The 25409-nt window shown below is 45.9% G+C and overlaps 1 protein-coding gene across 3 annotated transcripts in view; it reads right to left on the bottom strand.

Moving 5' to 3' along the window:
• The window catches only part of WNK3 (WNK lysine deficient protein kinase 3), a 464585-nt gene extending 440241 nt beyond the window's left edge, over nucleotides 1–24344 (bottom strand). For all 3 annotated transcript variants that reach the window (XM_033921773.1, XM_033921790.1, XM_033921782.1), the window contains exon 1: nucleotides 24173–24344. The gene's annotated coding sequence lies outside the window, so the exon portion shown is untranslated. The remainder of the gene's footprint in view (nucleotides 1–24172) is intronic.
• Nucleotides 24345–25409: the final 1065 nt, after the last annotated feature.

Below are 25409 nucleotides of genomic sequence, written 5' to 3'. Positions count from 1 at the left end.
TAAAATGTTCTTGAAGCCTTGGGTAGGTGAAATGGCATGTGCCAAAACCGAAAGCGCTGCTCAAAGAGAGGCAAGCAAACCTAGTGCCGATTCGGAGTCCATAGGGAAAATGTAAATATTCTCCCAGTTTTTCTGCAGAAATGTGTAACCCTGAGAAACTAATTCAGCAGAATGGGATCCAGCCAGCCCAATGCCCCTGTCTTGGGCACCATGCAGTAAGTGGAACAACGTCCCTTAGTTCCCGAAGTACTACAAGAACTGCCCTGAGGACCAGTAACACTGAAAAGGGAAACACAAAACAGAGAGACTCTAAGAACGAACTGGAAACCTGAGGAGAATGCAAAGTTGCAAGCATCCTGAAAAATCTTTACAGCCCCCTGACCCGACAGTCTTTTCCCTCATGAGAAAGCCTGAAGAGTCATTGGAAGAAGTCACGATCCCCTCAGAATGAAGTGCAGAAGGTCAGGGAATGGCAGGATGAGAACTGTAGGTTCTGCAAGAAGATTCTCTTAGGAAAATCAAGTTTCACAATGTAAAGAGGAACATACTGGAACCATGAAAACAGTACTAACTCCATGCAACATGAGCGAAATACGTATGTCCTTGAAAGTGAATACGTACTAGACTCAATCAAGATGCTGCATCTACCGCCCCGTTGAAAACAATAGCATCCTTACAGGTATCAGACAAAGCTCACTTCGCTAATGAGAGCTTAAGGGATGAGGTTAACAGCCACATAGGGCATGATCCTCCGCGGGTTTGATAGAATAGGTAACTGGCTCCTGGTTAAAAGGAGCTGTACAACCCTTCCTGTCTGGTCAGGGGGCCCGTCTAGCATGTGCCATGAGAAAATGGTGACAGGAGAAACCAGCGTGTTAAGCATGGAAATCTGAAGCCCAGGCCCCCTCAGAAATAGAGAAAGAGAATCCTGGATGCAGGAAGATGCGCAGTGTCATTATGCCCATAGAGACAGCCCAAACTTGGAAACTGTTTGTACTACTTTTAGGCATATATATCCTGTGCCACTACTAGACACATGCAGCTCAGCACAGAGACCCAAATAAGGACAGTTACCAACAGACAAAGGCTCAATCTGCAGGGACCACAAGAGAGACAATGAGATACCTGTGTGAAATACAGGGCACTATCTTATTGCTGATCTCACCGTGAAGTGAGTTGCCGTATGTCGCCCCAGTCCGGAGACAAACCGAGACTGGGTGACCTAGCACAGGTCAGAGTCTCTCTGGTAAACCCCTTGAGCGCTAACCCCAGAGTCCGATTAAACAAGCAGCTTCCTTCAAGGGAGTACAGCAGGAACACAGACATAGACATATAAATCTGCCCAAGCTTGTCCCAAAGCTGGTGAAACACATACAACTTGTCTGAACCGGAAAGGAGAGAAGCCCCAGCATATCCTGACCAAAGTCAGCTGGAAACAAGCTACTGGAACGCTGCAGCTCTCCCGCCATCGCCAGAGACCCAAGCGCACGCCTGATTCTCGCTGACACGTGGCCGCTGCATCAACGCTCCTAGAAACATAGTCAGATTCAAGCCCCACAAAATTCACCCTGCCGCGGCTTGCATAGAAAGAAAATCAGACTCAGGGAATAACCAGAAGAACGGCCCACAGCGCCGGAAAGCAATGTTACTTACCGTAACAGTTGTTATCCAGGGACAGCAGGCAGCTATTCTCACTAGTGGGTGATGTCATCCGACAGAGCCCCGATACAGACATCTTGCAAGCATGTCTTGCTTGAAGAAACTCAGAAGTTTCGAGATGCCCGCACCACGCATGCGCCAGTGCCTTCCCGCCCGATGCTCTGGGCGTGTCTCCTCAGTTCTTTTTCTTCCGCGGAGCTGAGAAGTCTATCTTCAATTTGCGCCCATTGAATCTTTTTTTTTGCCTTCTATTTGCCGCGGGTTGAGTTCTTTTGGCTCTCCTGTGCATTTATTTCTTTCTTTGATTTCTTTTTTAAAAAAAAAAAAAAAAAAAAATTTTCCTTCCGATACCTGGTCGGCCGCGTGGCTGGGGCCCCGCGCCTTCGACCTTGCGGCGGAGCTTTTCCGGCCTATGTCCCGGCCGATTACCGGTTTTAAAAAGTGTAGCAAGTGCCAGCGCGCGATTTCGCTCACGGACCCTCATCGACGCTGCTTACAGTGTCTGGGACCGGATCACTTCCCGAAATCATGCCGGCCTTGCTCCACTTTGACGGCGAGAGCGTTTAAGTGCCGCTGTCTGCTGTGGGAATCCATGTTCAAGATGGAAGCTTCATCAGGGAATAACCAGAAGAACGGCCCACAGCGCCAAAAAAAAACATGTCCCATCTCATGCGCGCTGCTATAAACCGGCACCTGCACAATCAGCTGCACATGGCCGTGACAAACACCAATGAAAGAGAGCCTCAGAATAAACAGGACTACTACTGCACTGCACTGAAACCCAACAATGAGAACAAGTGCGAGCATGAAATTGCACCGCTACTGCCGCGCTGTAACCAACAAGGAAACCAAGCGCGTGCATGCAAAGGGCGGGAAGTCCCGGCTCCCTCCACGGATTTCTAGTCATAAAACTTAGCCTCAATAAAATATCCATTCCTTAAACATACGTTGACCGAACCCACATTACCAAGACTCCCAAACAGAACCTGAAGTTCAACCTACAGTAAAAAACAGAGACATACTCACAAGCTTGTTGTTAGGGCTGGTTGAAGCCAGTTAAAGCTGGTTGAGCAGCAGTAACAGAGCAGAAAGCACAGTTACTTACCGTAACAGTTGTTATCCAGGGACAGCAGGCAGATATTCCCACACATGGGTGACGTCACCGATGGAGCCTCGCAGCAGACAGCCTCGAAAGCAAGCCTGCTTGAAGATCTCGAGCTTTCGAGTGCTGCACCGCGCATGCGCGCGTGCCTTCCCACCCGAACTAGGGGGCGCATCTCCTGTGAGGATCCTCAGTTCAGATACCTAGCCAAGAAGCCAATCAGGGGAGGTGGGAGGGTTGTGGGAATATCTGCCTGCTGTCCCTGGATAACAACTGTTACGGTAAGTAACTGCTTTATCCCAGGACAAGCAGGCAGCATATTCCCACACATGGGTGACCTCCAAGCTAAGCAAAAAGGGATGGAGGGAAGTTGGCAAATTAAGAAAAAAAGATTTTGCAAAACAGATTGGTCAAAATGGTCATCCCTCCTGGATAAAATATCCAGACAGTAATGAGAGGTGAACGTATGAACCGAGGACCAAGTGGCAGCCTTGCAAATTTCCTCAATAGGAGTTGATCTGAGGAAAGCTACAGACGCCGCCATAGCTCGAATCTTGTGGCCCGTCCCTCGACCTTGCAGAGGAAGACCAGCCTGAGCATAACAGAAAGAGATGCAAGCAGCCAGCCAGTTGGAAATGGTACGCTTCGAAATAGGACGCCCCATCATATTTGGATCAAAAGAGATGAAGAGTTGAGGAGATGTTCTGTGAGGTTGAGTGCGTTGGAGGTAGAAAGCCAAGGCACGTTTGCAATCCAATGTATGAAGTGCCGCCTCTCCAGGATGAGAATGGGGCTTGGGAAAAAAGACTGGCAGAACAATAGATTGGTTGATGTGAAATTCCGAAACAACTTTAGGCAGGAATTTAGGATGAGTACGAAGAACCACCTTATCATGATGAAAGACCGTGAAAGGTGGGTCTGCAACCAAAGCTTGCAACTCACTGACTCTGCGAGCCGAAGTGAGGGCAATTAAGAAAACAGCTTTCCAAGTGAGGTACTTGAGATGAGCCTGGTCAATAGGTTCAAAGGGAGGTTTCATCAGTTGAGCCAGAACAACATTAAGATCCCAAACCACCGGCGGCGGTTTAAGAGGTGGATGTAGGTTAAAAATCGGGAAACCATGGGATGCACAGAAAGAGGTTTCCCATCCAGAGGCTGATGAAAAGCAGCAATAGCATTGAGATGGACTCGAATAGATGTAGATTGAAGGCCCAATTGGGACAAGTGAAGCAAATAATCCAAAACCGATGGTAAAGAGGAAGACATAGGATGAAGCTGACGAGAGGAACACCAAGCAGAAAATCTAGTCCATTTCTGACCGTAACATTGACGAGTGGACGGCTTCTTGGAAGCAAGGAAAACATCTTGAACAGACTTAGAAAATTGAGAAGGTCTGTTACGTAGAAAGGTACCAAGCTGTCAAGTGAAGAGACTGTAGATTGGGATGAAGTAAAGACCCTTGACTCTGAGTGAGCAGGGAAGGGAAAAGAGGTAGAAGTAGAGGCTCCCTGGTGCTGAGTTGAAGTAGAAGGGAGTACCATGGTTGCCTGGGCCACCGAGGAGCTATCAGAATCATAGAGACATCTCCAACTTCAGCTTGACAAGAGTCTTGAGAATCAGAGGAAATGGAGGGAAAGCATAAAGAAACTGATTCCTCCAGTCTAGAAGAAAGGCATCTGCCTCGAGACGATGAGGCGAGAAAATGCGGGAACAAAACAGAGGCAGTTTGAAGTTGCTGGGCGATGCAAACAGGTCTATCTGAGGAGTCCCCCATTGAAGAAACACCTGACGTAGCGTGGGGGAATTGAGTGTCCATTCGTGCGGCTGCAACAGACGACTCAATTTGTCTGCCAGACAGTTCTGTTGACCCTGTATGTAGACAGCTTTGAGAAAGATGTTGTGAGAAATCGCCCAATGCCACAATCGGAGAGCTTCCTGACAAAGGGAGTGAGATCCCATCCCTCCCTGTTTGTTGACATAATACATGGCTACTTGATTGTCTGTCCGAACAAGTACCACTTGGTCGTGAAGAAGATGGTGAAAAGCTTTGAGAGCAAGGAAAATCGCTCTGAGTTCCAACAGATTGATATGACACCGGCGATCTGTGGAAGTCCACAACCCTTGTGTACAGAGACCATTTACATGGGCTCCCCACGCATAGGTGGACGAATCGGTCGTGAGCACTTTCTGTGGAGGAAGATTGTGAAACCGCAAACCTCTGGAAAGATTGGAAGAGAGCATCCACCAGTGGAGAGAACTCTTCAATAAAGGAGTCACCGTTATTCGGCGAGAAGGCGGGTCTAGTGCCTGTTGCCACTGTGACGCTAGGGTCCACTGAGGAATGCGAAGATGAAGTCTGGCAAGAGGAGTGACATGAACCGTGGAAGCCATGTGACCGAGTAGAACCATCATCTGACGGGCAGAGAGGGTTGAAAGACAAGACACCTGTTGGCAGAGTCGATTCAATGGAAGGAAGGCCCTCATGGCGACAGTGTCCAGAGTCACGCCAATAAATTGCAGAGACTGGGCAGGGATCAATTGAGATTTGGGAAAGTTGACATGGAAACCCAGACTTTGAAGAAATGTAATAGTCTGATGGGTCGCTGCAATAACCTCTGGAAGAGAAGGGGCCTTGATAAGCCAATCGTCAAGGTAAGGGAACACTTGAAGACCTCGAGACCGTAGAGCCACAGCCACTACAACCAAGCACTTTGTGAACACTCTGGGAGAGGCTGCCAAACCGAAGGGAAGAACCCTGTATTGGAGATGAAGATTCCCCATCTTGAATCTGAGATATTTTCGAAAGTTGGGATGAACAGGGATATGAGTATAAGCCTCTTTGAGATCCAGTGAGCACATCCAATCTCCCCGATCCATGAGGGAGTAGGGATATGAGTATAAGCCTCTTTGAGATCCAGTGAGCACATCCAATCTCCCCGATCCATGAGGGAGTATAGGGTCGGCAACGAGAGCATGCGAAACTTCTTTTTGACTAGAAATTTGTTGAGGGCTCAAAGATCCAGAATGGGTCGCAAATCCCCCGTCTATTTTGGCACCAGGAAGAATCTGGAGTAGAACCCCAGATTGTGCTGGAAAGGAGGAATCTCCTCCACCGCTTGAAGGCGAAGAAGCGCCCGAGCTTCCTGAAGAAGAAGGGGGAGTTGCGAGGAACTGGAATGACACTCTCTTGGAGGGTGATCTGGGGGCACCTGAAGGAGGCGCAGAGAGTATCCCTCACGGATGATGGTCAGAACCCAGAGGTCCGATGTAATGTTTTCCCAACTGGAAGAAAAAAGGGAAAGACGACCTCCTATGGGCAGGGAAGAATATGGATGCAAGGTTGCTTGTAAGCTCGAGTCGTAGAAGGTTTTGGCTTTGACCGAAGAAGAGAAGCAAAAGAGCACTCGTGTTCAGAGAGCCTCTTCGTGGCCGCCTCAATTGAATCGTCGAAAAGCTCATTGCCTTGACACGGCAAGTTGGCCAGACGGTCTTGTAAGTTAGGGTCCATATCGACTATCCTGAGCCAGGCCAGATGACGCATGGCTACCGCAAACGCCGAGACCCTGGAAGAAAGCTCAAACGCATCATAAGATGCCTGCAACATGAAAAGCCGCAACTGGGACAGGGTTTGAATGATTTGCTTAAACTCCAGCAGACGGGCTTTGGACAAGTCTGGATAGAAAGATGGCAACAGTTTCAAGAAATAATTGAAGTAAGATGTGAAAACATAGTTGTAGTTCAAAATCCTATTAACCATCATAGAATTTTGGTACAATCTACAGCCAAATTTGTCCATGGTTCGACCCTCTCGGCCAGGGGGAACCGTTGCAGAAATCTTAGATGGGTGAGCCTTCTTCAGGGAGGACTCAACTACTAAGGATTGGTGGGAGAGTTGAAATTTTTCAAAGCCCTTACAGGGGACAGTGCGATATCTGGACTCCAACTTCGATGGGATAGCCGTGACAGAGTAAGGAGTCTCCATATTTCTCATGAAGGTCTGCTTAAGGACCGGAGTCATGGGCAACCGCAAAGTCTCCTTGGGAGGATGTGAGAGTTCCATGTCTGCCAAGTATTCCGGGGTGTATTTGGAATCTGAGTGCAAGTCCAGATGAAGAGCCTGCCTCATGTCAAACACAAACTTGGCAAATGAAGAGGACTTCAAAGTCGAAGCCTCCTCGGGAGAGGAAGAACGGGATCGAGGAACCACCGAATAAGATGGGGAAGCCTCACGGGAGTACTGAGACACCGGCTCCGAGTGCACTGTCACTGAAGAAGCTCCACTCCCAGTTTGTGGCGGGGTGACAGAATGTTTCCTCTTGAGACTCCTCGACGGCGACGTCCTCGGAGTCCGAGGTGTGGAATGTCTGGAAATCGGAGGAGACAAGTCTCGGGGTAAAGGCCTCGAGGGAGGAGTCCTCGACCTCGAATGCCTTGAGGATAAAGACGAGGAGGCGACCCTGCCGTGAGAGCAAGGCGGCTGCCTCGAGGACAGCTCTGAAGGCCTCGAGCTCTTAGAAGAAAGGTGCTTCGATGGTCTTGATCGATGCTTTGGACGAGGCAAAGAGGTTCTCGAAGTAGGATCCAGTGAGGAGTCCGAAGAGGAAACCCTCTGGCGAGACCTGCCCCGTGGAGACTGCAGGAGGGTCGCAGACTGCTACTCAGGCTGGGCCCCCGAAGACAAAGTCGAGGACGGAACCAACTGAGCTACAATAGAAGAAATCTGGGTGGTCAAGATGGACTTGAGCATATCTTCAAACATGGGCACGGAGACCAAAGGACTCGGTCTCATAGGTGCTCCCGTGCGCTCCAAGGAGGGCGACCTCGAATGAGAGTATTCCCGAGACTTGGAGGCACGTTTAGCAGACGGTCTCGAGGGCGGAGTCAGACCCGGAGCCCCGGGCTGCATGGACAGAGACTCCGGTGGCTTCTTGGGGATGGCACCTGAAAAGGAAGCAGGAGACTTACCCCCAGTCGTAGGCTTCGAGGATGAGACCGATGAGGCCTTCGAGGCCGAAGACCCGGAGGTCTTCGAGGCCGAAGACCCGGAGGTCTTCGAGGCCGAGGCCGGCACCGGAGGCGAAGTCGAGGTTTTGGCACTCGAGGATGCCCCCGAAGTCGAGGTCTTGGACGGCGCCTCGACCAAGGTCAAGGATTTCTCCGGCTCCATAAGCGGGAAAAGCTCAAAGAACTTGTCACAGCGGCGGCGAAAAGCACGAGACTGGAGGGTGAGACAGCGGACACAATCCTCGGGTCGATGACTGTCCCCCAAACAGATCATACACCAACAATGAGGGTCGGTGATAGAAATCGTCCTGCCGCACTGGTAGGAACGCTTAAACCCTGTCAAGGGCCGGGACATAGAAAATACAAAGTCCGTCCCAGGGAGTAGGGAGAGAGGCCTAGGCCCCAAGCCTCCAAACCCGGCCAAACACAAAAGAAAAGTTTTAATTTTTTTTTTTTTTTTTACAAAAATAAAGAAGAATAAGTATAATCAAACGCACACAGCGACCATGAAAAAAAATCCCAGCCACAGTGAAGAGAAGGCACAACGCTGCAGAGCCAGAGGAACAAGTCTTTCTCAGCTCCGCAGAAAACGTTGAACTGAGGATCCTCATAGGCGATACGCTCCCTAGTTCGGGCGGGAAGGCACGCGCGCATGCGCGGTGCAGCACTCGAAAGCTCGAGATCTTCAAGCAAGTTTGCTTTCGAGGCTGTCCACTGCGGGGCTCCATTGGTGACGTCACCCATGTGTGTGAATATGCTGCCTGCTTGTCCTGGGATAAATGTAGCAACTGTGGTTTCCTTTTTTTTTTTTTTTTTTTTTTTACAGAGAAGGGAAAGAAGAAAAAAATTGAGACCCAGTCAGACCCTCTAGCAATGGAGGGAGGGTGAGGCAGGGACCGGTGAGGCAGGGACCTGGGGGGGCCCAGGTGTAACCCCTAAAGCTGGCACTGTTCAGCCAGACACCCCTGTCTCACTGAAGAGAAAATCTCAACAGGAGAAATAGCATTGCCAGCTCACTGAAGAGAAACCTCAACAGGAGAAACAAAATGGCAGTCTCACTGAAGAGAAACCTCAACAGGAGAAAATAAAGTTCCAGTCACAGCCAGAATTCAGGAGCTAGTTGAATAGTGACAATTTCCTGCTGGGAGATAGAGAATACTGGAGATACATGAGGAGTGCCAGCCAATGGGACCACCTGTTAATCAGTTTCTCTATCTCTGCCTGCTGGTAGATGTGTGCTATCCCATTGGTTTATGGATTCATCTGCTGCTGTTGCTAGTGAAATTTGAGTATATACAGTACTTCTTCATGGAAAGGGTAGGTGATATGTGGAACAGTCTCTCAGTAGAAGCAGTGGAGACAAAAACTGTATCTGAATTCAAGAAAGCATGTGACAGAGCTCAAGGGAGAGGAAGAGTTATAGTAGATATATGGATGGGCGTGAGCGCGGTATACAAAAATTTTTTTACATAGTTCCCACCCCCGCCTGACGCCCGATTCACCCCCCCCAGCAGGACCGCTCGCACCCCCACCCCGAACGACCGCTCGCACGCGCTCCCACCCGCACCCGCATCCACGATCGGAGCAAGAGGGAGCCCAAGCCCTCTTGCCCGGCCGACTCCCCAACTCCCCGACAATATCGGGCCAGGAGGGAGCCCAAACCCTCCTGGCCACGGCGACCCCCTACCCCCACCCCGCACTACATTACGGGCAGGAGGGATCCCAGGCCCTCCTGCCCTCGACGCAAACCCCCCTCCCTCCAACGACCGCCCCCCCCCCCAAGAACCTCCGACCGCCCCCCCAGCCGACTCGCGACCCCCCTGGCCGACCCCCACGACACCCCCACCCCCCTTCCCCGTACCTTTGGTAGTTGGCCGGACAGACGGGAGCCAAACCCGCCTGTCCGGCAGGCAGCCAACGACGGAATGAGGCTGGATTGGCCCATCCGTCCCAAAGCTCCGCCTACTGGTGGGGCCTAAGGCGCGTGGGCCAATCAGAATAGGCCCTGGAGCCTTAGGTCCCACCTGGGGGCGCGGCCTGAGGCACATGGGCCCAACCTGACCATGTGCCTCAGGCGAAAGGAGAGTCGGGACAGCGCACGGAGAGGCGGGGCAGTGCACGGAAAGTCAGGGCGGGTGAACGGAGAGTCGGGACAGCGCACGGAGAAGCGGGGCAGTGCACGGAAAGTCAGGGCGGGTGAACGGAGAGTCGGGACAGCGCACGGAGAGGCGGGGCAGTGCACGGAAAGTCAGGGAGGGTGAACGGAGAGTCAGGACAGCGCACGGAGAGTCGGGGAGGGCGAAAGGAGAGTCGGGGTGGCCAGAGGAGAGTCGGGGCGGGCGAAAGGACAGTCGGGTTGCATGCGCGGTATACCCGTGAGCGCGGTATACAAAAGTTTTTGTACATAAAATCGTGGTTTCTGCGCGCTATACCCGTGTGCGCGTTTTACACGGGTGCGCGTTATCTGCGTGAAAATACGGTACACTTGCTCTGAAAATCAAGCAAAACCATCACACAGCAAGTATGCATGTACTTTTTACCCATGTTCACAGCTCGATAGTGAAGGGATTCTATATTACTGTTACTGAAAATACTAAAATTGGAATTTTTTTATGGGTGGTTTTTTTATGTTTTAGGTCTGTCCTGTATGGACTCCAGGACAAGTCAAAAATTTTTAATGTTGACAAAGATATGCATGTATCTATTGTTCAATTCATACTGAAAAACTGCTTATAGTACAACAGTCCCAGATCTCACCAATGAAGCAAAACACACAAAATTAAATCAAGAGTTTATAAAAATATATATTCCGTTAAGAATACTTGATCTTCTCCTTGCATAATTTTTAACATTTGGGCTTTATTTTCTATTTCAGTTATGGACCTTACAGCATTATTTGGTGGATCATAAACAACACATATTTGACAACACAGAATTACAGCCCATGAAAAATTAAATGTATCTTACCTTTAGCAGCAGATCTCAGAAACCACTTCACTGTCATTAACAGTAAAATATCTGCATGCATATGCTTTAATGTCAACACAGAAAAACAAGTACTCTCTATACCAGTGGTCCCCAACCCTGTCCCGGAGGACTACCAGACCAATCAGGTTTTCAGGCTAACCCTAATATGCATAGAGTAGATTTGCATGCCTGTTACTTCCATTATATGCAAATCTCTCTCATGCATATTCATTGGGGCTAGCCTGAAAACCTGATTGGCCTGGTGGTCCTCCAGAATAGGGTTGGGGACCACTGCTTTACACACATACCCCATCTTTCTATAGCTTTATCCCTTCAAAGGTTTACCTGTGTTTTCTAACCAGTTCCTGACATTTCTCCCTCCATATATACCCACATGCAGTTCCTCAGGGTGATTCATCTCTGCAGCAATGCTGAGAAGCTTTTGTAGGAAGCAGGCATACACCAAGTTGTACTGTCTGACATTAGATGTCCTCCTGCCAGCTCACTATCAACTTTTCAGTTCCCATTCCGACTCTTCAGCCAAGCATATCATACTCAGTTCAGGAGTAGTCAATATTTTCCATAAAGGCAATTAATAGAAGTCCTTTCTGTATACACTCCCCCAGAAATGATCCATGGTTGTACGCTTAGCTATCGCCCAAATCAATCCTACAACACAAGACGACCCTCCAACAATCCATAGAATAAAAGCAAATTAGCAACTAACCATGCAAGAAACTTCCAGCCAGTAGCAATCCAACTGAAACTGAAAGTCTTCACACTGTTTAGAAAAGCCTTTGTTGGGTACTCTTGATTAAAATCTTGGCAGAAATTTTTTTGGATCCCTTCCATGACTAACAATTATGACAGTTCTTATTTTCCACCATGACCAAAGGATATTTATACAAGCTAAACCACCATTCACTTTTTACCTGTTGCTTAAAACCTTCAAAAAGCAAACAAAGAAGCATTAAAGAACTGGAATTTGAAAGAAAAAAACCCCTCCAAGATTAACCACACATTTTCTTAACAAATACTTGACAAATCACTGCATTTAGTGCTTGATAACTGGTCCTACGCAGTTAACAGTATTCTTGGGGGGGGGATAAGTTTGTTGGTTTTTAACCCTTTTCAAAGTATCAGTCCCTGTGGATGAGCAAAAAGGAAAAATTATGCTCTTACCTGATCATTTTCTTTCCTTTGGACCAGTGGTCTCAAATTCGCAGCCCGCCAGGTACTATTTTGAGGTCCTTGGTATGTTACCATTATTCTGGAAAGTTGTCCGCCTCACTACTGTAACCTTACACAAGCGCTTTCCTGTATCTCTACACGATTGTGAGGTGGAGTGGAGAGGACAATCACGTACAGACGCAGGAAAGAGCTTGTGTGAGGTTACAGCAGTGAGGCAGGCAACGTTCCAGATGTAAGGTAAACCATTGGAGGCAGTGCAGCTTATGCATGTGTAGTAATCTCATGAACTCTCGCAAAATTCTGCACCTCTCCTGGCGGTGACTGCTTGATGTAAGAAGGCGGTTGTGACCTGTGCTGGAGGAGGTGAGAGCTGAAGGCGGTTACAGACGCTACCACCAAACATTTAAGGCACAAGTTGGATATTGATTATCCACTCTCCAAAAATCCTAGAGGACTACACCAAAATCTTGTCTCTTGCAGTTGATACTTTAGATTAGAATCTAAATCACAATTTTGCATGAGGTAAAACTCTTTATAGTTATAAATTATTTCTTTAATTTCTTCTGATAATTTCAGCTATACACAGCTGATAGCAGTGCAACATGCAGAAAGTGAAGTTTAGATAGTTTTTCACTTTCTGCATGTTGAACTGCTTTCAATTGTGTATAGCTGAAATTATCAGAAGCAATTAAGGAAAGATTTATAACCTATAACAAGTTTTACCTCATGCAAGGTTGTCATTTCTTTAATAAGACATTAACTATTTTTTTCTGTGGCCCTCCAAGGCCCTACAAATCCAAAATGTGGCCCTGCATCCTGGTCAATTAGTTTCGCTCTTTGCCAAAGCATCAGGAACCACAAAACTGTAGGAAAAAACTCCTTTTCCATAAATGACGCAAAATACGAAACATAAGAAATAAACCCAAACTACCAACCATAACACAAAACATGGATGGCCCTCAAGGGTACAAACAGCAATAAGAAAGGGTAGGGCTCTGTATTCATCTGCTGCATCTAAAGGAAAGAAAATTATCAGGTAAGAGCATAATTTTTCCTTCCTTAGTGTTAGCAGCAGATGAATCCAGAGACTAGTGGGATGTAGCAAAGCATTCCCTATTCTGGGTGGGAAGCACACACCACCTCCGCAACAACCAAAGCTCTGAAAGATGCTTCTGTGCATGCTGTCACTTCCAACCGGTAATGCTTAGAAAAAGTGTTCACGGAGGACCATGTCACCACTCTACAAATATCTTCTAATGAAAACCCCATGGACTCATCCTACAGCTCTGGTCGAGTGAGTATGTAGATCAGCCAGCAATGGCTTGCTCGCCAACAAATAAGCGGAAGCAATAGCCTCTTGGACCCATTGGAACACCGACATTTTGGACGACACCATACCCTTGTTGCGCCCTGAGAAGTACACAAAGAGGTGATCAGAATATCTGATGTCATTAGTAAGCTGAATGAAGATAGTGCATTAGTATTCTACGAACATCAAGTAATCACAGGAAACGAAAATGAGAACCATAGTCCTCCTCCCAGAAGAAAGGAAGAGAGGCTGATTGACATGAAAAGTCAAGATCACCTTAGGAAGAAAGGAAGATACCGTCTGAACCGAGATCCCTGACTCCGAGAAACATAGAAACATGTCCCTGCACAACTAAGCTTGTAACTCCAACATGCATCTAGCCGACGCTATTGCTACTAAAAAGACCATCTTCAGGGTGACATCCTTGAATGTTGCATTATGCAGAGGCTCAAAGGGAGGTCCTTGTAAGCTACGAAGTACCAAATTGAGATTGCAATCCAGACAGGGTTTCTTTAGAGAAGGATGAAGGTGCTGAACACCCTTCATGGAACATTACCACATCAGGCTGAGAAGCCAAGGAAGAGTGAGACACATAGCCTCTCCAGAAGGCTCCATTTTTGCACAATGAAATGGAATGCTTCAAGCGAAAGCGCCCATTCCTCGAGGTCTAATACATTTCTGCTGAGGAACACTGTTTTAACATTGGACTTTCTCGTAATGTGAGACGCCGACAGTAGAGGAAGATGAGCTTCTGCCCAAAGGAGAAGTACTCAGGGATTGGAATGCCAACAGAGCCATGTGAATTGCCCTCAATTGCAGCCGATTGATAGATCACTGAGCCTTCTCCTGGGTCCAGTTACCCTGTTCTGAGGACTGAAGGCAATGTGCCCACCATTCTGTCATGCTCACATCTGTGGCAACCACTATCCAGTTCGGGGACACGAGGCATTCCCAGGAACAGATTGCAACTATGAAGCCTTCAAGACATGCTGACAGAGGATTGAGGCGTCCACCAAAGCCAGCAATTGTAATCCTGAGATACCTACGACCACCTGGAAAGGAGCAACTGTTGTAACGATCTCATGTGAAACCGAGCTCAATGAAAAATTAGGTTACTTACCTCTGCTAATCGTCTTTCTTGTAAATAGACTCTGGAATCTTCACCAGCGGGTTTATGTATCCTCTCTAGCTCCGAGCTACAGATACTCCACACCAAACATTTAGCACTTCCCTAGGTGTACATACCTTAGAATTCCAGTCTGTACACAAGTCAGGTAGACCTAAGAAAAACAGGAAACACCAGAAAGGAAAGAGAGGGGTGCCTCTCCAGGCCTTGGCAGAATCAGACACAGCAGAGTTCCGGTCACTCCGTCATTCTGAAGCAGTGTAGTGATGACAGCAGAATAGGCCCGGGCTAGCAAAGCCGCGCGCTCAAAAGCCAACCCATAAGACCAAAGCGGTCCAAAACTTGGAGAGCTATGGGGACATGCGGAAGCAACCTCTGGGGACAGGGAAGCTGCAGCCCTCCGGTCCCTGCGCAACCGCATCAGAGCTGCGGGCCAGCTGGGGGACACCCGGAGCACCAGGCCCACTGGAGCAGACACTCGGTGCCAAATGCACCATATCATGGGCCACAGAGGAGAAAACATACAGAAGTCCCCTCCTGGGGCCAAGACAAGACCAAAGCATCCAGCCCCTCGCTGTTGACCTGTCTGCGTTGGCTGAAGAATCTGGCCAACTTCCGGTGCCAGGCAGACACCATCAGATCGAAGGCCAGACAGCCCCACTGCTGAACAATGGCCTCAGATGTCATTCCAGATAAGGGCCCATCTCCCAAGTCCAGAATCAGGCAACTGAGAAAGGCTGCCTGAACGGTGTCTACGCCGGCCACGTACAAGGTCACCTGATGCTTTTCCCCCAGGAAAAGAGCATCCGAGCCACCAGACTCAGCAGGGAACAATGTGTACCCTCCCTCCCAGTTGACACAAGCTACTGCTATCGCATTGTCGGAGAACACCAAACTGCCTTCCAATGGAGAGTTGAGCCTGCAATGTGGCCAGCCAGAGCATTCAAAGTTCCAGGTGACTGATGGACCATCTGCGCTCCAGCGCCAGCCACCAACCTTGCGCCGGGACAGTTTTACAAACTGTCCCCCAACCGGACAGTCGCACATCTGATGTCAGGGTCACTCAGTCCAGGAACCTCAGAGGAAACCCTCTGCCTAGAGCCAAAGGACGCAGCCCCCACGGCAGGCTGCTACCAACCCAGGCAGCATCACCCCCAGCGAAGCCCGCCGGGATTTCCATCGATCCAGGAGAGACAGCTGAAGAGGTCGAAGTCGTACTCTGGCCCACAGAAACACATCCATGGTCCAACCATGAGACCCAAGACTTGCAGGTCCAGCCAGGCCATCAGCGCCAGAACCTGCAATGGGGCCCGAATGGTACTCTGTAGCTTGAGCATCCTGGAGTCCGGAAGAAACACCTGGTTCGTGCCCTTGTAAAACCAGACTCCCAAATAGTCCAATGCCTGCAGTAGTACTTGATGAATCTTCTTCAAGTTGAACACTTTAGACGCTCCAGCAAGCGCACTATCTTGTGAACCGCCCGGCAGCCCTCCTCCATTGAGGGGGCCCTGAACAGCCAGACAGCTGGGGATAGATAGCCTAGCACACCCTGCCACCACCATCACCACGATCTTCAGGAAAGAACATGGCTCCATTGTCAACCCGAAGGGCACAGCTGCAAATTAACAATGCTGACAAGAATACAGGACACCGCAGAAACCTCCTGTGCTCCTGAAAAATCAGGATGATGAGGTAAGCTTCTGTGAGATCCAGGGAAGCCAAGGATTCCCCAGGCACTACCACCGTCAAAACTGAACGCACCGTTGCCATCCGGAAACAGGGTACGTGCAGAAAGATATTCATAGACTCGAGGTCCAGAACAGAATATCGAGTATCTCCTGAGCCCAAGTCTTCATGTGGAACCGATTCCATCATTGCCAGATCCAGTAATCCCTGAATCGTGGCCCGCCCACACCAGGCTTGTTCCGAATTTCCTGTGGGCAAGAACAGGGAGAAATCCAACAGAAGAAAAAACTTAAAGCGGAGACCCTGTCTGAGCATGTTGAGGACCCACTGGTCCGATATCACCCTCCGCCACTCCGTTTGATAGACTGAGAGGTATCCCCCAATCCAAGGAAGAGGAGCCAGAAGCCTGATGTCAGAACTTCTGAGTGAGGGAATGTTTAAACCAATGAAAACACAACTATGTCATTCACCTTAATGCGCATGCGTTAGCGTTCAGGCTATTTTAAGCGCCATTTTCTAAATACACATTTGTGTCATAACATATGGTGTGTTAATGATTAATGCTAAAAGTACATATCTTTTTTCTTAATTGTTGGAATTATGGCATTAATCGCCTAATACCATACTTTTTTGTCTTTAGTTGTAGCCCAATTTGCAAACCCTGAAGAAGCGGCGTATTAGCGGCAAAACGGGTCCCTGTTGGATATACATTGAATGTTTACAACTATTAATGCTGGTTGTGACTCCATACTACCTAAGATATTTATCTCTATACATTGAGTTTTTGCTATATATTTTTAGTGGAATCTCTATAACTGCTAACACTGGTTGAGACTTTAAAAAGTGTTTTCTATGGTGTCATGTGCACAAGAGAAAAAAGGAAGAAAAATTTAAATAATGTTTGAGTAGTAGTAATTTATTAAATTGACAAAGAATCCAGCGTTTTGGCATTGGTGGAACCAGTTGCATCGGTTGGCCATCTGGGAGGCGTGAGATGCAGGAGGGGCTAGGAAGCCAAAGATATTGTTCTTAAATATTTGGGAGCTATATCTGCAAGCCTTGCATCCAAAGGGCCGCAGTGCGGTCTTAAGATGGGTGTCTTAATCTGGGCGCCCGGATAGTCGGATTGGGAGCGTACTGGCGAGTACTGGTGGGAAGGGGTGGAGAGTACCATTGTGGGGGAGGGGATGAGGGGTTTGGGAAGGTTCTGGAACTTAGATAAGGAGAGGGTAAAGGGGATTCGGTGGGGGGAGGGGGTGGTGCAGCATTTTCAGGGCTCATAAGAGTCCAGGGCCTCAGAGTGCCTTTCCGCTCTCCTTACCCTCGCTCACCCTCAGTAGAGTGGGCTGGGGGGGGGGGGTTGGTTGATGTTCCTTTTCTTTTGTCCATGCCTGTTATACTATTATATATGATGCATATTTGTTTGTATTAAGCACCTGAGGTGACTTGGGATTGTATTTGTTGTTGTTTTCATCAATAAAAATTGTTTGAACTTAAATTGACAAAGAAAGCCATTTTTAATATATGAAGGTTTTGGATCGATGAAAGATACCCATGCCACAATTCCTTATATGGATGATACCATTATGATCCTTGGAGTGGCAATTCTGAGATTCTTTCCTTCATTTAAGTAATGAATTAATCTCCATTTGATTAACCTTGTGTGGATCTATTAGAGACAAGCCTGTGCTGCATAAAGCTACATATAGCAGCCTGCAAATTTAAAGCCGCAACCTCAAATGACAATTTCATGGATGTCTTCAGCTTTCTATCCTGGGTATCTTTCAGCATCACTCCTCCCTCCACGGGCAAGGTGGTTTTCTTGGTGACTGCAACCACTAGAGCACCCACTTTTGGTAGCTTAAACTTATCCAGCTCATCCTCAGCCACAGGATATAAGTCTTCATAGCTTTAGCTACCCAGAGACCCGCCTCCAGCGTGGATCATTGGGCCAAAATGAGCTCCTGCATTGCCTCAAGGACAGGGAATATCTTGGGAGGTTTTTTCGTGCCAGCTATGAGAGGGTTAGTAACAGCAGAAGACTTTCAGCTTGTGAAATATTAAGACTCTATAAAGCCTTAGAAATAAAAACAGTCAGCTCCTCCCTATGGAACCAGCACCAGTACTTCCCCCAGATCCAAATCTTGCAAATCATCATCATCATCAGAGGACCCGGGAAAGGCAGAGAGGTATGGACCTGAGAGCAGGTCCCCTTCAGCCGTGGAGACCACCATGCGGCATTTAGCCATCTGTTGACTCTGCCCGGAGCTAAGTGAAGGCTGGTCAGCAATGGTCTGGGAAGAGTCACCTAATAAACCAGTCACAGGCTGAGTAAGCTTAGAGCTTTGGAAAAAAATAAAAAAGGCCTTGTGCAATAAGAACACAAATTCAGGAAAAAAGGGCACAGCCAAGTCCACAGACTGAGCCACAGCCATACCAGATGCTGCCTGAAAAACAGCCGCCCCTAAATGCCATGTGAAAAAACATCCACAGAGTCAGCTATCTCAAACGGAGATGAGGCCTGGGAAGTTAAGGGAGCTACGCGAGAAAACAAAGTACCCTCCAACGCCATGATGGAATCCTCAGCGAACACATCTGAGCAACCAGCCAAACAAACCCTCAACAGAGTTCACCACTTCCCACAGTGTGACCACCACTTAAGTACTTCAGCTGCCATTAAAAAAAAAACAACACACAAGAACCAACTACATCTTGAAATAACTAACAGCAATAAAAAAATTTAAGTGATACACACCACTTATGCAGCATCACTGCTGCTGTCTAAGGAAATCTGTTCCTGTCAGCGCTGGTAGCTGAATGTGCTTAGGAGATGACAGTGTTTCAACTGCCTTTCCAAAAGTCAGAGATAAAAAGGACCCAACTGCAGGGGAGGGTGGGGAAGGAACCTGGGGGGAGACACAGGTGTAGCCCTTAATGCTGGCACCACTCAGCCGGACACCCCTAAGCTCAGCTGAAAAAGATAACAGAACTAAGAGCTATTTCAGAAGAAGCGGCCAGGAGCTAGAAGAATGGCATCAATCCGCCTGCTGGAGATAGGACATACTAACTGGCCAGGAGGAATTCCAGCCAAATCAGTGCTCTCTATCTCCACCTGCTGGTAGATGGGCACTATCCCACTAGCATCTGGATTTATCTGCTGCCGACAAATACAAGCACTGCCAATGAATATAAGAACAAAAGAATTGCCATATTGGGACAGACCGAAGGTCCATCAAGCCCAGTATCCTGCTTCCAACAGTGGCTAACCCAGGTCCCAAGTACCTAGCTAGATCTCAAGTAATAAAACAGATTTTATACTGCTTATCTTAAGAATAAGCAGTGGATTTCCCCCAAGCCAGCTCAATAATGGCCTATGGACTTCCCTTTTAGGAATTTATCAAAACCTTTTTTAAACCTCACTAAGCTAACTGATTTCACCACATTCTCTAGCAACGAATTCCAGAGTTTAATTACACAATGTGTGAAGAAATATTTTCTCTGGTTTGTTTTAAATCTACTACTTAGTAGCTTCATCGCATGCCCCTAGTCCTAGTATCTTTGGAAAAGTATGACTTCTAAGCAAGGGAAAAGGGAGAGGGGATGGTCTCAAATCTCACTTACAGCAGCTTCTGTGAAGAAGTCTTACATTAGTTTAAGAACACAGATTCACAAAAAATTCCAATAGACAAGAATGGATTCTCTTCAAGGCATCCCTGAAAGAACCAGGAATATGTGGAAAGTTAATTTCATTAAAATAGGGACCAGCAGAAAAAATAGCCATAGAGATATAAATTGAAACAATGAACAGACAACCCTACCTTTCTTGTAAAAACCTGATTTCAAAACCATATTTGTCCTGAAAACTCCAAATTAAGCCCTCAATTATTCCCATATCTATCTTTGAATACAAAAGTGATTGAAAATAATAGTATTTAAAATTATTAGTTTAGTTTATTTATTTAGTTTATAGTGAAGAATCAAATATATACCAGTTATAATTAAAATAGGGAGAAGGAATAAAAAGTAAGTATCCTAATGCTTTCAGCACTCTTTTGTGAACCCAATGGCAGAAACAACAAAGCTGAAAGGGAGAAAGGAATTGGGACTTACTTGTAGTTTTTGTATTTACACAACCACATTTAAAGTGGTTTACATACAGATACCTAGAGCAATGGAAGATTAGGCAACTTGCCCAGGGTCACAAAAACCAGCCCTGGGATTAAATACCACAACCTCTAGGTGCAGAGGCAGCAGCTCTACCACTTGTCCACTCCTCACCTCAGGATGAAGGTTTCTTTTTTATTATAACTTTTCAGATTAGTTTTACAGTTATAATTATGAAATTATTGTGAAATGATCTCCAGTTTTTGTACTTTATTGAAAGGAGAAAAATAATCACTAACTTAGTTTTATTTAACCAAAACAATAACATTATAGCATGTCTATTTTTGTATTTGCTTAAATATCCATGTTAACTGATGTGGTTAAACAAAATATCTTTTAAAAAACTTAGCACTTAAAACGTAAGGGGTTAATTCTGTATACATCAATTTGCAAAGGAAAAATAGGGCTATGGTCTTTTTCTCAACTCTATATTTTATAATAAGAAATGCAACAACAAGCATCTGTGATGATATCTTTTAAATAGAAAAATTGCCCTTATGGCGATCCTTCGTTCTCAACATCCTTGTTTCACTGACTCAGATTGTCCTCCAAAACTGATTGATTCAATGTTTGCAACCGCTATCATGCATATTTTGAAGAAATGGAAATCAGCCTCCTCATTGGATTACACTTTCTGGTGGAATTCGTTCTGTCTCTACAATAAATATTAACAATTGGCATATGAAAAATGCCGTATCACTGAGATGTCTAGATCAGTTTATCCGCGACACATTGCTGATCATTCCTGTTTCGGTTAGGGTAACTGTTCCTCATCTTTTTTGTTCCCTTTTTGGGTTACCTCACTTTTGTGTTTACATTTTATGTTCCTACCTTGTTTGTATGACCTCAGCTGCAATGTGGTGAGATAATTATGTTTTTCTAACTGCAATCTGTTATATATTATGCCTTGTATCATTTGTAAAGCATATCTGTTTTTGTGATGTTAAAATTTCAATAAAAATTTTGAACTTAAAAACAAGAAAAATTGCCCTTGACATTATGAATGCATTAAAGGAATTCATTTAGCAAAAAACAAACATTGCATGAATATATAGCCTCATGCTACATAATTAAAATCACAATCCTTATTTCATGATGAATAACTTAAAGCAACATTCCTAACAATATAGCTCAAGAATTTGATCTAATCTTATTGTAAACCGCATAGATTCCTTGCAGAAAATTGTGGTATATAAGACACTGTGTATTGTACTGCATTTGGATTATAATGCATCTTAAACAGAAAATAAAATGCTTTTTTGAGGAAAAATGTATTTAAAAATCCAAATTAAATAAATAAAAAGTGATTTTTAATCATTGATTTTTATCAACACTGGCTGACAGTCCTGGATGCAAAGAGAAGCTGCTCTTTCAGGTTCTTGCTCTCAAGCTTTTATACTCAAAAAGTTTTGATCCAAAGTTATTACCGTATAAGTAGCAGGAAAATGACAGCCTAGTGAAGATCCTGTAAACAAGAACCACCACATGCCAAGAAGGTATCAGTGTTGAGTCCCCTCCTCCCTCCCCCAAGAAACTTATTCCAGGTCCAGGGATCTTAAAGTCCCTCCTTGAGGGCTGCAATCCAGTCGGGTTTTCAGGATTTCCCCAATGAATATGCATTGAAAGCAGTGCATGCATATAGATCTCATGCATATTCATTGGGGAAATCCTGAAAACCCAACTGGATTGCGACCCTCAAGGAGGGACTTTGAGACCCCTGTTCCAGTCCATTCTAATCACATCCCATTTTCAGTGCTCCAAGCCCATGAGTTTCACCTCACCATTCTAAGTTTAAAAGCCATTTCAATAAGCTTTTGAAAGGTAAAACCTATTAATCAACTAAGCTAGTAGAACAGTCTCTTACTTTCAAGTATAGGTTAATTAATAAAAAAACAAAAATGGAAAATACTATAAGATAATTATGTATTAAGTAACCCAATAAAAATGTAACTTTTAGAGACTAAAACCAAGTTCTACAGGTCAGAGATATGGTCCTGACCCGAAGGTGATTGTTTTGGTTTCCTAGAGCTAGTGAAAAAAAATTAATTCAATAAAAATATTTCTCCTTACAATTTTTCAATTTTTGATATTCATTAACCTTCAAAGTGGACTAACATAGCTACCACCCTGATTTAATCAAGAATGAACAGACTGCGACTTAGGAGGGGTGCAGTTTCTTCAATATAAATCTCGAATTTTGTCATTGGATGCTACTTTTTTCTTAAATTTCCAGCCAAATGTATGATCGCATATTTAAATTTTTCTTATGCTTTTTTGAACCAGATCAGTTAGAGATTCCTGCTAGATAAGGAGCAGGGTGCTCAAAGTAAGAACTGAACTTTTTGTATTACAGGCAATGTTTCCTATATTGATTTGAATAGATTTATATACTGTATTTGTGTCCTGTCTCTTCCTTAAATTCTTATGTTTGCCTTAGAATATTGTTTGAATTATGTATGGAGCATAATGAAATAAATTAATAAATAAATAAGAATGAACAGATTGCTCTTCTAATATATGTAGGGTACTTTTTTCCTTCCAAACAATCCAGATTTGCCACTGTTAGTGACAGAATACTGAGTTCCATGAACCATTTGATTCAGGCCTCAAAACCAGTCAGCAACAGCCCTTAGGAACCAGTTCTGTGGCAACCCCAATATTAGGCAAGCTCCTTCAACTGTGTCCAAGGAGGAATAATTTGTTCTGTTGGGCGCGGACATTTCAAAATGATTGACAGTTCCTATAGAACAGCCTACTCCACGATCACCCCTCATTCTTGGAGTTCCTAGCATTTTTTTAAACAATATGGTCGGGGTCACACCTTTATACTTCCGTTTCAGAAATACATTTGACCAACTTTCGCCATAACTATTTCAGTTCTGTACTAGCCTGATTGTATTCTTGTTAACTTCCACAGTACAACCATGTTGCCTGTATAATGGATAAAATATAATAATATTCGTCTTCCCTTCATAGCCAGCAAAAAAAAGATCAGCACGTTTAGTGGGCTCACAGCCATTACAGGCGTTAAACACCATTACTAGCCCTTTGCGCGATAAAAAGACATACATATGAACTGGCAACAAAATATCAAAGGCATGATACTGGAAACTTTTTCGACGCAACCAACATTTTATAAAAAACACTTTAGTAAAAATTTAACAACACGAAGGGGAGCCATTTTGATCCCTAGTGATATTATCGAAGACATTTAAGGTCCAACACTGTGAACTTAACTTCGGTTTGAACAAATTAAAACACAAACCCTAAGACGATAATTCGGGCTAGGCAAAAATAAGCTCGAAGCTTTCCCTCTCAACTTTTGCACATACACAAGTACTTCGCAGCCACGTCTATGGTCGAGATTCCCATCGCCAAAGCGATAAAATAGTGCCGTACAAAAACCATCACGGCCAGAAAGTACTACTAAGCCTAGCGCTCTCTATCTCTCATGTCTTTCTTCCCGGACCAACAGATACAGCAACCAACCAACCTACCAGAGCTTCACACACACAAAAAAAAAAAAGCAACGGGTAGCAAAGGCAGCATCTTTCCGCGCTGTGACACCCAGAGACACCTCAGCCACTACCAATGCGAGAGAAGCCCCCAGAGGTATAACCGGCCCAGCACGAAAACCAAGTAGAAAAATGTCTCCCACCCACCAAATCCAGATACTTGTCCCACACACTGCGCACAAGACAGAGAAATTAGTCCATGACAAAACAACACTGGAGCACCCACTCTCAAATTAACATTTTATTCTTTTAAACCAACCCCCCCCCTCTTCGATAGCGGATCTCTCTCCCACCCCCTCCCCTTTGAATAACGGATACCAGCGCCTCACTCACAGATCCACGCACGCTTATCCCGCCCTCCCCGCACCAGAGACACTACTGTTGCCTCCCCTCTCCCGCCGTTATTATGATAATGACTATTATTAAATATGAAATACTGGTAATTTTACCCCCACCAGGCGCGCTCTCCCCTTCTCGGTCTCTCGTTTCTTCGCTGCAGACACGGGAACGCGCTCAGAAACACCCCCCCCTCCTCCATTCATTCATTCACGCGCTGCCTAACCGCGGCTGCGCGAGCACCTGCAGCTCCAATGAACGTGCTCTAAGAACTGGGAAGAAGAGGGATCGGCGCGCGCGCAAGCCGGAAGGGTCCTGATAAAGGTTCACTAACCAATCAGTGTAAGCGTTACCGGCCTCCTAGCCGATCAACCAGCTTACCCTCCCTCCAGTCTGCCCTGTCGACCAATCAGCGTGAGCCGCGGCTGGGAAAAAGACCAGTCTCGTAGGATAGTAAGAGATCCTTCTAACTCCCATAACCAATCGGATAGACCACCTGCGGCTTTAATGAATTTGAGCGAGGCAAGGACAGATGCGTGAATTACTATTTTGCTCCTGAACAGTGTGAGATGTGCAGGCCTCTGAGCTTTGCGTAGGTTTTTGTTGGTGCTGATACATTCAGATTTTTTTTCTTGGGGAGGGGGGAGCTGTTATCAAGTTTACCAAGAGAAGCGCGGAAAGCATAGGTCTGACTCTGGATACATAGGCCAACATGTCAAAACGATGGAGGTATTAAACACGACCTAAAAAAGAAAGGGCTCAAGTTTGTGCAAACAAAGCAATACAGAAAAACAAGTGGCTTAAAGAATAGGGACAACAAAATTTTAATACATGTGACTCGATACGGCCCGTGTTTTGACGTGAAGCCTGCATCAATGGTATATTAACCAAGCATATAAGAAGCAAATAAAATAACAGAACTTTTGGAATTTAAAAATTACAAATAAAATGCATAGCCAAACATCTAATGCAGGGGTGTCAAAGACCCTCAAGGGCCCAATCCAATTAGGTTTTCAGGATTTCCCCAATGAATATGCATGCACTGCTTTCATTGTATGCTAATAGATCTCATGCATATTCATTGGGAAAATCCTGAAAACCCAATTGGATTGCGGCCATCGAGGAGGGACTTTGACACCCCTGATCTAAAGCAAATGAACGTTAATCATAAATAACAGACTACATGTATAAATATTGGCATTCTTGTAAAATCTGTTTCAAACATAGTAAGATAGTAGATGACGGCAGATAAAGACCCGAATGGACCATCCAATCTGCCCAACCTGATTCAATTTAAATTTTTTTAAATTTTTTCTTCTTAGCTATTTCTGGGCAAGAATCCAAACTTCT

The sequence above is a fragment of the Geotrypetes seraphini genome, chromosome 1, assembly GCF_902459505.1.
Source record: "Geotrypetes seraphini chromosome 1, aGeoSer1.1, whole genome shotgun sequence".
Classification (NCBI taxonomy): domain Eukaryota; kingdom Metazoa; phylum Chordata; class Amphibia; order Gymnophiona; family Dermophiidae; genus Geotrypetes; species Geotrypetes seraphini.
Note: the sequence above shows the minus strand (reverse complement) of the source record. Positions and strands in the feature narration are given on the sequence as shown.